General features: G+C 34.2%; 1 long non-coding RNA gene and 1 other non-coding gene across 2 annotated transcripts in view; both read left to right on the forward strand.

The window, feature by feature from the left end:
- Nucleotides 1-12,001, forward strand: part of LOC139032544 (uncharacterized) — a 376,189-nt gene that overhangs the window by 320,211 nt on the left and 43,977 nt on the right. The window lies entirely within an intron of this gene.
- Nucleotides 288-394, forward strand: LOC139032672 (U6 spliceosomal RNA). Its single transcript, XR_011485251.1, has one exon. It is a non-coding gene; the product is annotated as a U6 spliceosomal RNA (small nuclear RNA).

Genomic DNA, 12,001 nt, shown 5'->3' on the forward strand with positions numbered 1-12,001 from the left:
CCCTTCTCCTCCTGCCATCAATCTTTCCCAGAATCAAGGTCTTTTCAAATGAGTCAGCTCTTTGCATCAGATGGCCAAACTATTGGAGTTTCAGCTTCAGCATCAGTCCTTCCAATGAATATTCAGGATTTATTTCCTCTAGGATGGGCTAGTTGGATCTTCTTGCAGTCCATGGGACTCTCAAGAGTCTTCTCCAGCACCACAGTTCAAAAGCATCAGGAATTGATGGTTAAGTACAGCATAGAAAAAACCTGGCTGAGGAAGTGCTATTTAAAATATATCAGAGGATGCTCACTTTGCCAGCACATATAATAAAATTGGAATGATACAGAAAGGGTTAGCATGGCTCCTGCATAAGAATAACACACAAATTTGTGAAGTATTTCACATTTTTGACATATGTACCCCAATGTTCATTGCAGCACTGTTTACAATAACCAGGACATGGAAACAATGTAGATATCCATGGAAAGAAGAATGGATAAAGAAGATGTGGGTGTGTGTGTATATATACACACACATATACATACAATGGACTATTACTCAGCCATAAAAAGAAACACATTTGATTCAGTTCTAATGAGAGGGATGAAACTTGAGCCTGTTACACAGAGTGAAATAAGTCAGAAATAGAAAAAAAATATAATCTATTAATGCATATATATTAGTGTTGTTGTTCAGTTGCTAAGTCATGTCCAACACTTTGTGACCCCATAGACTGTAGCACTCCAGACTTCCCTCTCCTTCACTATCTTCCTGAGTTTGCTAAAATTCATATCTATTGAGCTGATGATGCTAACCATCTCATCCTCTGCTGCCTGCTTCTCCTTTTGCCTTCAATCTTTCCCAAAACTATGAGTCTGTTATTTGCACCAGATGGCCAAAATATCAGAGCTTCAACTTCATTATTAGTCCTTATAATGAATATTCAAGATTGATTTCATTTAAGATTTACCTGTTGGATCTCTTTGCAGTCCAAGGACCTCTCAAGAGTCTTCTCCAGCACCACGATTAGAAAGCATGAATTCTCCAGTGCTCAGCCTACTTTATGGTCCAACTCTCACATTCGTACATAACTATTGGATAAATCTTAGGACAGCAAAGATGATGAGCCCTCTTGTCTCACCTGTCCAATCTAAGTGTCTACATTTGTATTCATATGCTTATAAGCATTGATAATCAAAGTTGTTATGATCCCTCACTCCCCTGTAGCACAAAAGGAGTGTATTATTTATCCCACACTTCTCAGTTGTACACGAAGGCAGCCCCTACTCCTCATTTAGTACTTAGAGCCAATCATTCCACATTCCAACAGCAACCCAATTTTTCTAGAAATCTACTCAAGGAAATTCCAGGCCGGCATTGCATGAGCTTTTGATACCTGCCCCTGATCTCCTCAGGTTGGTTGTAATCTGGGATTGATTACAGTTCAGGCAGCTCCCACTCTCTCCCTACTAGCTTCCTCAGTATTCTGTGAGATAAGGGTCTCTTTCTTCAGGGAAGTGGCCATAGAAGAATTTTCTCACTGCTTAATAGACTCAAGGGGAAGCTTAGACAGGGTTTAATGACCATTGTTATGGCCAGATCCCCATAAACACACTATAAATAAGAGCAGTATGCCTGCTCCTTAAACACAGTGTCAAGACCCTCCCCATCCTCCACATCCCTGTACCACCACCAGCCCCTTCTCCACTGTCCATGTCATCAGGTTCAATAATGACCTTCTTTGGGGATGTGGGGCCAGCAAGGATAAAGAAGGCACAGTATCCCTAAAAAGAGAAAAAAAGAACCTGACATTTTTTATTATTAATGAAAAATGCAGTCCTTTCTAATTTGAGGTGCATTGATTTATAATTTGAGATACTTGTGTTAGTACTACATAACCAAAATGTGGTAATTTTTTTTCTTATTAAAATTTCTTGTAAAATAATAATGACAAAATGACTTTGGAAATTAGAGAAAGTGTTTGCACTGCTGTTAATTTTCAAGAGAGAATCTTATTAAATAGAGTCCTTGATGAAAGTGCATGCCAGAGGGATATTGATTTTTTCTGTTAATTATGTCCACTACAAGCAGAGTGTCCGTGACTATTTCTCTTCATTCTTTGAAATATGTGTGCACATGTATATATATATTAATAAGTGTGTATATATATATTAATAAGTGTGTGTACATACTCTGCTATCTCAAAGAATGGAGACATTATTTGTCACAACTGATATTGAAATTCATCTTTGTTGCAATTCTTAATTTGTAAGAATTGTGGCGGTCAGTGCTGGTATTATGCCTTAACAGGTTTCTCTTTTACCTTTCTTTCAAGAAATAGAAAAAAACTGTAGTAGTCACAATTTGTTATGAAAATTATTGAAAAAACTGATTAAAATAAATTTCCTATAAAACTAGAAAACCCAATAAATGAATACCTTCATTTTTCCTGCCAAGTTACACACAGTAAAAAATCTGCCTGCAGTGCCGGAGACCTAGCTTCAATCCCTGGGTTAGGAAGGTCCCCTGGAGAAGGGAATGACTATTCACGTCAGAATTCTTGTCTGGAGAATTCCATGGACTGAGGAAGTGGTGGGCTATAGTCCATGGGGTTGCAAAGAGTTGGATACAACTGAACAACTGAAACCTTTACTAAAATATAATAATTTTTACATGAAAAAAGAATTTGTAATCAGGTATATTAAATACAGAGAGCCTCAGTGTATTCTATTGGGTGGTCATCATCCATGTTCTATGAAATATGTTCACTACTGAGTTGACCTAATGATAAAATGATCAAATGATTCAAGAAAGATGAGATAATTCTAACAATATCATATTTGACAGGAAAAGGGTCAAATTATCCATCTTACATCCAAAGAAAACCAAATGATCTTAGCAAAGTCAGAAGAGAGGCTACAAAATATGTGATTTCAACTATATGACATTCTGGAGAAGGTGAAATTATGGAGATGATGAAAGATCAGTGGTTTCCTGGGGTGAGAGGAGAAAAGAGAGAATGAATAGGTAGAGTGCCAAAGTTTCTTTAGGGCAGTGAAATTCCTCTGTATAATATCATAATAATGGACATACGTCATTACAAGTTTGTGTAAATCCATAGACTAAACAACACCAAGAATGAATCCTAAGTTAAACTGTTCACATTAAATAATCATGATGTGTCAATGTAGGTTCATCCTTGGTTAAATATAATACATATATATATTATGTATATATATATATGTCATTCGGATGAGTGATGTTGATAATGGGAAGATGCTATACATATGTGGGGAACAGTGTTTATGGGAAATCTTTGTTCTTTCCTCTCAATTTATTGTAAAACTAAAATTGCTATTAAAATGCAGTCTTTATAAAAAGTCCTATAGGAAAATGTTATGCATAATTGTGAGCCCAATATTATGTGACACTTTTACTCTTAAGGTATTTACCAATTTCTAAGCTCTGTTTCACAAGAGGCTAGCCAACTAGGGAGTGGTCTTAAGTGAGGGGACTGGGAAGCTAAGAAGTCTCAAAGGAGTAAGGAGAAAGGTAGAGCTCAGTACCTGCCATAAATGAGGCTTTCTTAGAAAAGACTTTTGTTTGAGATCCTGCAGTATCTTCACATCCTCACAAAGGACAAATAAAAATAATTAGATCTTAGAATGATTGAACCAAGCATTAAAATTAATCCCATGAATGATTAAAGTGGCAGTTTTCTCCTGTAACTGACTGCCTGGAGATACATATCTCGATCAAGATAATTTTATCCAGTCTCAACTATTTTCATACTTGATGCCCAGTATTAAAATTACTGGGACTTCCTTGTGGTCCAGTGGCTAAGTCTCCATGCTTCCACTGCAGGTGGTGGGGGTTCTATCCCTGGTCTTGGGCATCTGAGATACAGTATAGTATGCAGAAGCCAAAAAAAAGATTGATATACCACTTTACACTTGTAATGGATGGCAATAATAAAAAAAAAAAATTAAAACAAAAAAAAATCTAAATTGCTAGTTGTAATTGAAGATTAGACCAAATAATAGAAAATCAATGGAAAAGATAAAAAAGAATGCTAGAAATAGACATGAGGATGCATATATGTTAAAATCAGGCATAGATGTTAAAATCACTAATATGTTTAAACTTGTAGGTGCAAGATGGAATAATTCCATGTAGAAGTGAAATCTCCATACTTAATATAACCAAATAAATTTTTACAAATCAGAAACTGTGTGATATGTCAGATGAATCTAATGAAAACACAATAAAGGCAGACATTTTATTTTTAAGAATCTATAATTTGTGAGCAGCTAAAAACTTTGAATAATAGACTTTTTAAAGTAACACACAAATTAAGCATTAAGAGATTACACATAAACTATATAATATGCAAGCAAAAAGATAAAAGTTATAGTGAGATAAATGTAAACATGAATACAAAAGAAGTAAAGAAGAAAGTTGAAATGCAAAACTAAAGAATGGACAGTAGTGCCAGATACTATCCAATAACATATTGTTAGATTTAAGTCTAACAATAGGTTTAACAATAGATTAACAACTTAAGTCTAACAATTAGATTTAAGTCTAATATAACAGTAATCATGTTAAAAGTCAGTGGACTGAATTGTCTAGTTATGTTGTAAAAAATCTCAAGGAAGATCCTTTTTGCAGTAAGTAATGTTCAATTTTTAGAAAATCCTTGTGCAATGTTAGGCATATCAGACAATATAAATTGGATGGCAAAAATCATAACATGGGATAAAGCTTTAACTATAAATTTCAAGATATTTTGCTTATGAAAATGATATCTAGTTCTAAACTTGTACAAACCAAAAAATTAGGAATATGCTTAGACTGCCACAAGAAGGCAAACTAGCCTCCAGTCTACACTTCTAAGGACCCTTCTCTGGCCTTTCTCGAGCAATGCCCTTTTCTCAAATGAGTAAAGACTCCACTTGGCCCAAGTGAAGGTTTTTCTTTATTGAACCTCATCAAACTGAATGATACTATTGGCATTAAAGCTTCCCTGATGACTCAGATGGTACAGAATCTGCTGTAATGCACAAGATGCTGGTTCAATCTCTGGGTCAGGAAGATCCCCTGGAGAAGGAAATGGCCATCCGCTCTGGTATTCTTGCCTGAGAAATCCCATGAACAGAGGAGTCTGGCAGGCTATAGTCCGTGGGGTCACAAAGAGTCTGACATGACTGAGCGACTCAGCACACACGCAAACTGGTATTAAAAACATGCAGTGCAGCATATGAGCTTTTAAAAAAGTTATGTAATTATGATAAAGCTATCAAGCAAAATAAAACAATGAATCAGAAAATCCCAGAATCACTCTCAGGTGGACAGAAGGGATCATGATCCAGGCACACAGTGGACTTCAAACTTCACTTAGTATTCTGTTTCTCAGGCTTGTCAGTATGTACACAAGTATTCATTTTATAATTGTTCTTTAAGGGATATATGTAGTTTATACCATCTTTTGTATGTATAATACATTTTACAATAAGACAGCATTAAAGGAGGGGAAGAAATTTGAAAATAGGTATGTAGATTACACAGAATACTAACAAAAATTATGAACATGATTGAGTTGAGGAAAAAAAAGTGTCCTGAGTTAAGTAAAATACACTGAAATTCCAAGTAAGTAAAATGTAAGGTGATTTTCAATTAGACAGCAAAATAAAGAATGTTGCATTGCTCTTTATGTTGTTAGGGCTTTTTAAATTTAGCAGCAAGATCAGGAGTCTTTTATGTACACTTCCTTTTAGGTTCTAAAGAATTACGTAGGTGTTTAATTTGTTTGATTTGCCCAAGGGTATTTCTTACAAGATAGTTTGCCAGAATTTTAATGATAGCAGTATCTGTGCCAGTACTGTTTTATACCAGCTGTACTTGACTAATTATCTGGTTTCCTCAAATGTCTACTTTTGAAATAGTTATGCTTTTGAACACATAATAGACACTATGCTTTGGTATACAATAATTTTTCCTGAACCACTTTAAAAACCAAGAAAATCATTTCCATATACTTATCTTACAAAAGTATTGGCACCCATACCCCAGCAATCTTGTCTTTGTCATTATATGAGCAAATTTTATCTTTAGCTATGCATACTACTAGGTTTATTTTAGGTATGAGCTACCTCAGTACAGAATATATTTTGCCCTGCAAGTAATTAGAGTATTATATAGTGACTTCCTTGATTTTGGGGGGGAAAAAACCCAAAAACATAATATTTCTAAGGGGAAATTTTGAGATGCCAACTCAGAATTGCACTATATGATGGATTAATGTACCCTATGACCATCAATTATCACAGTTTTTTTTGGTTTGTTATTTTTAGTGTGAAATACATTTAACAAGCTAAGTAGAATGGAATATTGATAGTATAGGTAGCTTGTATCTATAGTTGTCCACACACACACACACACACACACACACACACATCTCTACAGTATTCATAACACTAGGCAATTGGACACTTGTGAAAACATAATGGATTCATATCATTTAAAGTCCTAATATTTCATAACCTCAAGAATATTGCATATGAGAAAAATAACATGATATAAACAAGTTAAAAATGATTTATTTTTCTCTTTTATGGACAATTTAGTATGATGTATGTATAACTTCAGTACAGAATGCATTTTAAAATATTTGCATCACATGACCAGTCATACACGATATTTTGAAATTTTGCCACTCAAAAGCTGTTAAAAGTTTTCAAGCTTGATAGCAAATGAAATCATACAAATCATTTCAACTATGATTAGATGAAAAAACCACATTCAGTGCCTGAGGCATCATTCAGTTATTTCTTCCCTTTTGTAATTTTCCATATGACTGACAATCACATTTGTGTCTTTCTTAAAAAAAAAAAAAATCTAGTCTTATTTTCTCATTTTAATTTAAAACTATAGATAAAAGGTCAAGAAATTTGTTCTGCATTTTGACTTTCTATATTTAGTGATTCAATGAATTTACTTAACAGGATAATTTGCTTAAAATATATTAATATGTAAAATATGTCAGTGTTTGGTCCATCAAGCAGGCATTTCAATTACCGTTTACCTTTATATTTTAGGCTCTTTTGTTAGTATTTTGCTCCATACAAAATATAATGCATTTTTAAAAAGTAATAGTTTCTTTTAAATTTAAATTGCTACTTTAGTTGTTTTCTTTTTATTACATTTTCTAGTTCTTTAAATTTATATCAAATTAATATTTTTCTGATAATCTTTATAACACACTGTTTAGTGGTTGATCATTCTGCTTATTTAACTTCAATTTACAAAGACTTTCGGGATTTCATTCTATTTGTATATCAGTTTTTTTCCAGATTCTGGTGGAATTTTTCCCTCTACAGACCATTCTATGAGTACTACTCAGTATATATGGAAGTATTTAATGCTTACTTTTAAGTTTATAAGCTCAGCTATGGTACATTTATCAGTTACCAGTTAGTGGAAAGTTTTTGTGTGTAAATTGATAAAGTAGTGTTTTAAGTTGATTCAAATACTTAAAGAACTCATATAAAATTGTATAGAACTCTCTTTCCTGAAAAGAAAAAAGCTTTAAATATTCTAAAATATGCAATATCTACAAAATAGTCTTCTCTTAAGGCGTTTCCTTTTTAGTCTAACCATATATATTCTCCATCTTTGACAGTCTTTAATGTTTGAAGTTGAACAATCTTTGAGCTAAAGTAGGTATTTAGATTTGTGTTTTTATTTATTTGTTGGTATATGAGCAGGTTTTTCCTGAATTAAATATGGCCACATGCTTACCTGATATTTAATCAATTTATCTCTGCTTTAGTTTTTGTCATCCTTATACAAAAATGCATTATTTTAAAAATAGTTCATCATAGTCCTTTAATCCCCTTAAACTAAAATATATCTCCTCAGCATTTCATTTACCATCCTGTGAGTCGTTTGTCAGTTACACTTTTGTTATTAAGTAGTCTAACACTGCCCCTGAACCGTTTTAGCCAAGGGTGGTCTGCCGTTTCTGTTAAACGGCTGACTCTCTGCCTTAGGCCACGGCTCAGTCATGTCTGACTCTCTGTGACCCCGTGGACTGTAGCCCGCCAGCCTCCTCGTCCATAGGATTCTCCAGGCCAGAATACTGGAGTGGGCTGCCATCTTCTCCAACCTGAGACAGAGATATATATTATGGTTTTATTGGGCAGTGTAATCTCAGGACAATAACAGTGAGGGGAAAAGCAAAGTGAAATAGGAAAGGGAGAAAACAAATACATAGTGAGGCGACCTCTTCCTAAGCTGGTCACAGATTTTAAGGAAGTGCCAGTTTCCTTGGTTTTGCTTCATAACTTTCAGAAAGACCTTGAGGAACCAGCAGCCTCAGAATTGCTATCTGGGGGATGGGTGGGAGACAACTCAGGTGCTTTTTTCTATCTTAATGTCAAGGCTCCTTCCAGGAGATAGTAACTGCATCACACTTCATTTTGTGTTATTCTATTTCTTGGCTGCTCTCAGGGAAGCAAGATTCCACGGCCAGTGGTGTGGTTCTTCCTCTAAACTCAAAAGTAATAGAATAAATCATAGCTTCCATGAGTTAATCCACCTTGCCAAAACAGGAGATGCAGAACACATGGGTTCTATCCCTGAGTCAGGAATATCCTCTGGAGAAGGAAATGGCAACCCATTCCACTATTCATGCCCGGGAAATCCCATGGACAGAGGAGCCTGGCAGGCTACAGTACATGGGGTCACAAAGAGTTAGACATGACTGAGTGACTAAGTACATCCATGACTTAAGAAATATGAAAAAATATAAGAATATTCCATTTTGAGGGGAGAGACACTGAATTTAGAAGTTAGCTCAACTAATACTTTAAAAGGCTATTTACTGTGTCAGAAATTTTCTATTTCTTTAAACCTTACAGTCCCCTGTTACAGATTATAGATTAAAAAAATATATATCCAATAAAAAAGAAATGTGAACACCATAATCTTATATTCATAGGTACTATTATAATGTATGTTTATTTTGTGGTTTATACTCACAAAAATGTAACCTATAGGAAAATAATATAAGTGAAATTGAAGCTGATGAATATTTGACACTCAAATATCATTTTCTGCATGAGGTCTCTGGGTATACAGGATAGTCAAGGAACAAGGACAGTTAGTCTTGGACCCAGGCAGAGGGCTGAATGGATCTGATGAAAGGATGCTGTTGTAAGGTGGTGGGGTACCTTAAAAATCTGTGTGCTTACTCCAGTGTGGCATGTCTTCCTAATCTGGATACAGCAACTATTTAGTATATTGGCATCCCTGAACCTGAATTCAAGCAGTATTATCAGTGGAGTCTGGAGTAATTATACTCCTGGAGTAATTGACCATTTTCATTTTATTTTATGCCGTGTAGAAAGCAATATTGTAGACATATTTTGAATCATTTTGTGTGTTTGGTGATCTATATTATCTTCTTTAATATACTCAAAAGAAATAACAATAAGACACAATTTGTCAGCATGCAGTGGACATGGGTTTGGGTGGACTCCAGGAGTTGGTGATGGACAGGGAGGCCTGGCGTGCTGCGGTTCATGGGGTCGCAAGGAGTCTGACACAACTGAGCAACTGAACTGAACTGAGTAAAACCTAGGTAAAAAAAAAAAATAAACCAAGGAAATCCAGAAAATTTCTGTCATTTATATTTTTTATACTTAAATACCAGATATTAGATATTAGACAGTTTGTTACAAAAAAAGTTGTAGATGAAATCCTTAATCCAGTTCCAAAGAAAGTCTTTCTATTTCAGATGCCTGGAATACAGTCAATTTAAGGGAGACAACATGCACATTGCTTTTTGAGATATTAATAATATTAATAATTCAGTGTAATAAGTCTTAGTTCATTTGTCAATGTCCAATCCAATAAGTTAATGCAAATAAGATACCAATTATCAAAAACTTCCCCATTTTTATGAGAAGAGTGATGATGACAAATTTGGTAATTTTAATAGGAAAGCATTGAGGGACTTGATATATCAAGCTTGTTGAAAATGCAAAAATTTTGCCCAGGTAAGGGCCAATTTATTTTCTTCTTAACCAGAAAGAATACTTCATTAAATTTGTTTGTTTTTATCATATGGAAGCAAAAAATTATCCATTTTTAAAAATTTAAGCAATTAGAAAAATTTCTCGAGGCATATTTTCTTTGGTAGATATACAGAGACATAGATAGATGGAAAGCAACAAAACTGCTAGGCTATTGTATACCTCTATATTCTAGGCATTGATTCAGCACAGCAGACATTTAATTTTTTAAATGTGTTAATCATCATTAACATTTTATGAATGCTGCTGCTAAGTCACTTCAGTTGTGTCTGACTCTGTGCGAACCCATAGAGGGCAGCCCACCAGGCTCCCCCGTCCCTGGGGTTCTCAAGGCAAGAACACTGGAGTGGATTGCCATTTCCTTCTCCAATGTGTGAAAGTGAAAAGTGAAAGTGAAGTCGCTCAGTTGTGTCCGACTGGTAACGACCCAATGGACTGCAGCCTTCCAGGCTCCTCCGTCCATGGGATTTTCCAGACAAGATTACTGGAGTGGGGTGCCATTGCCTTCTCCACATTTTATGAATACCCTGTTATAATTTTTAAGTACTTGGAATCATTTTATTAATTTTTTTTTAAACTACAGACACATCCTTTAATGAGTCTGGCACTTAAAAATTTTTTTTTTGCCTGCCTGGGTCTTAGTTGTGCACAGATCTTCATTGCATCATGCAGGATCTTCGTTGCGGCATCTGGGCTCTCCAGGTAGGCCCTCTAGTTGTGGCACATGGGCTCAACTGACTCAGGGCATATGGGATGTTGGTTTCCTGACAAAGGATTGGTTTCCTGTTGGTTTCCTGACAATGTCCCCTGCATTGCAAGGAGGGTTCTTAACCGCTGGACCACCAGGGAAGTCCTGAGTCTCACTCTTTTATTACTGATTTTTTTCACTCTCCCTTCCAGCCAGTAATGTTAAGCTAATTTGTATGCTACCTACTCTTTATCTCTTCTTATCTATTCATATATATTTTCATATATACATAAGTGTGACTTCAATTATCACTTTATTTTTATACAAAATAATTATACTGCATATTTTCTCGACTTTCATTTTTTCTTATTAATAAGGCAATTAGGATATTCTTCAAAGGTTTACATATCATTCTTTGTATACATGTATAGTTATGAAAGTATGTGGAATATATATATTTGAAAGTTCAATATGTCTCTTATCTTTTTTACATACTTATTTTTACTACTTTTTTTTCCTACTTCTTTTAATTTTTTTTCCTCTGAGCATGCCATACTTTTCTTCAGCTTACCCTGCTCCTTTACCAGCAATGTCCTTTGACTTTTTCAAGAATCATTTCAAATATCATCTCTTATTTATAAATATGTCTTATATGCTCTTATAGAAAAACCAATAGCTTATAAGTTTTGCATGTTTCTATCAAATAATATTAAAACACATATTACCTTTGATAAGGAATACTTGATTGTATGCTTTTCTTGTAAGCTAGTTTTCTTTAATGATAAAAGTTATATTATGTTCTTATTTTATCTTGGTATATTGAATAGTTAAATTTTTAGTTCATGGTAGATAGTATCACTTACATGTTGTTTATTTGAAATTTGATGACATTAGATTTGACACCATGGTGTGGAAGAAGGAAAGTCAAGAATTAAATTGAGAATTTCACCAAACTGAAAGTCATGAGAGTGAATGTTATATATTAAAGGGATATTTTATAATAAATGAATTAGACATGCTATATGCAATAAATAAGTGATTGAACTAATTTAAGAATAGAAGACTTTCTATTGTTTATTTGTAAAATATTTAGTAATGATACCAGTGTTGTATAACCTTATTTGAGAAAATGGTTGTTTAGTTTAAGAGTATTTTATATATCTATATAAATAATTCCCTTATCCTCCCCCAAAAGATTTGAATATTACATTAAAATATATACCAGATTATA

Source organism: Odocoileus virginianus, chromosome 32 (assembly GCF_023699985.2).
Source record: "Odocoileus virginianus isolate 20LAN1187 ecotype Illinois chromosome 32, Ovbor_1.2, whole genome shotgun sequence".
Taxonomy (NCBI): domain Eukaryota; kingdom Metazoa; phylum Chordata; class Mammalia; order Artiodactyla; family Cervidae; genus Odocoileus; species Odocoileus virginianus.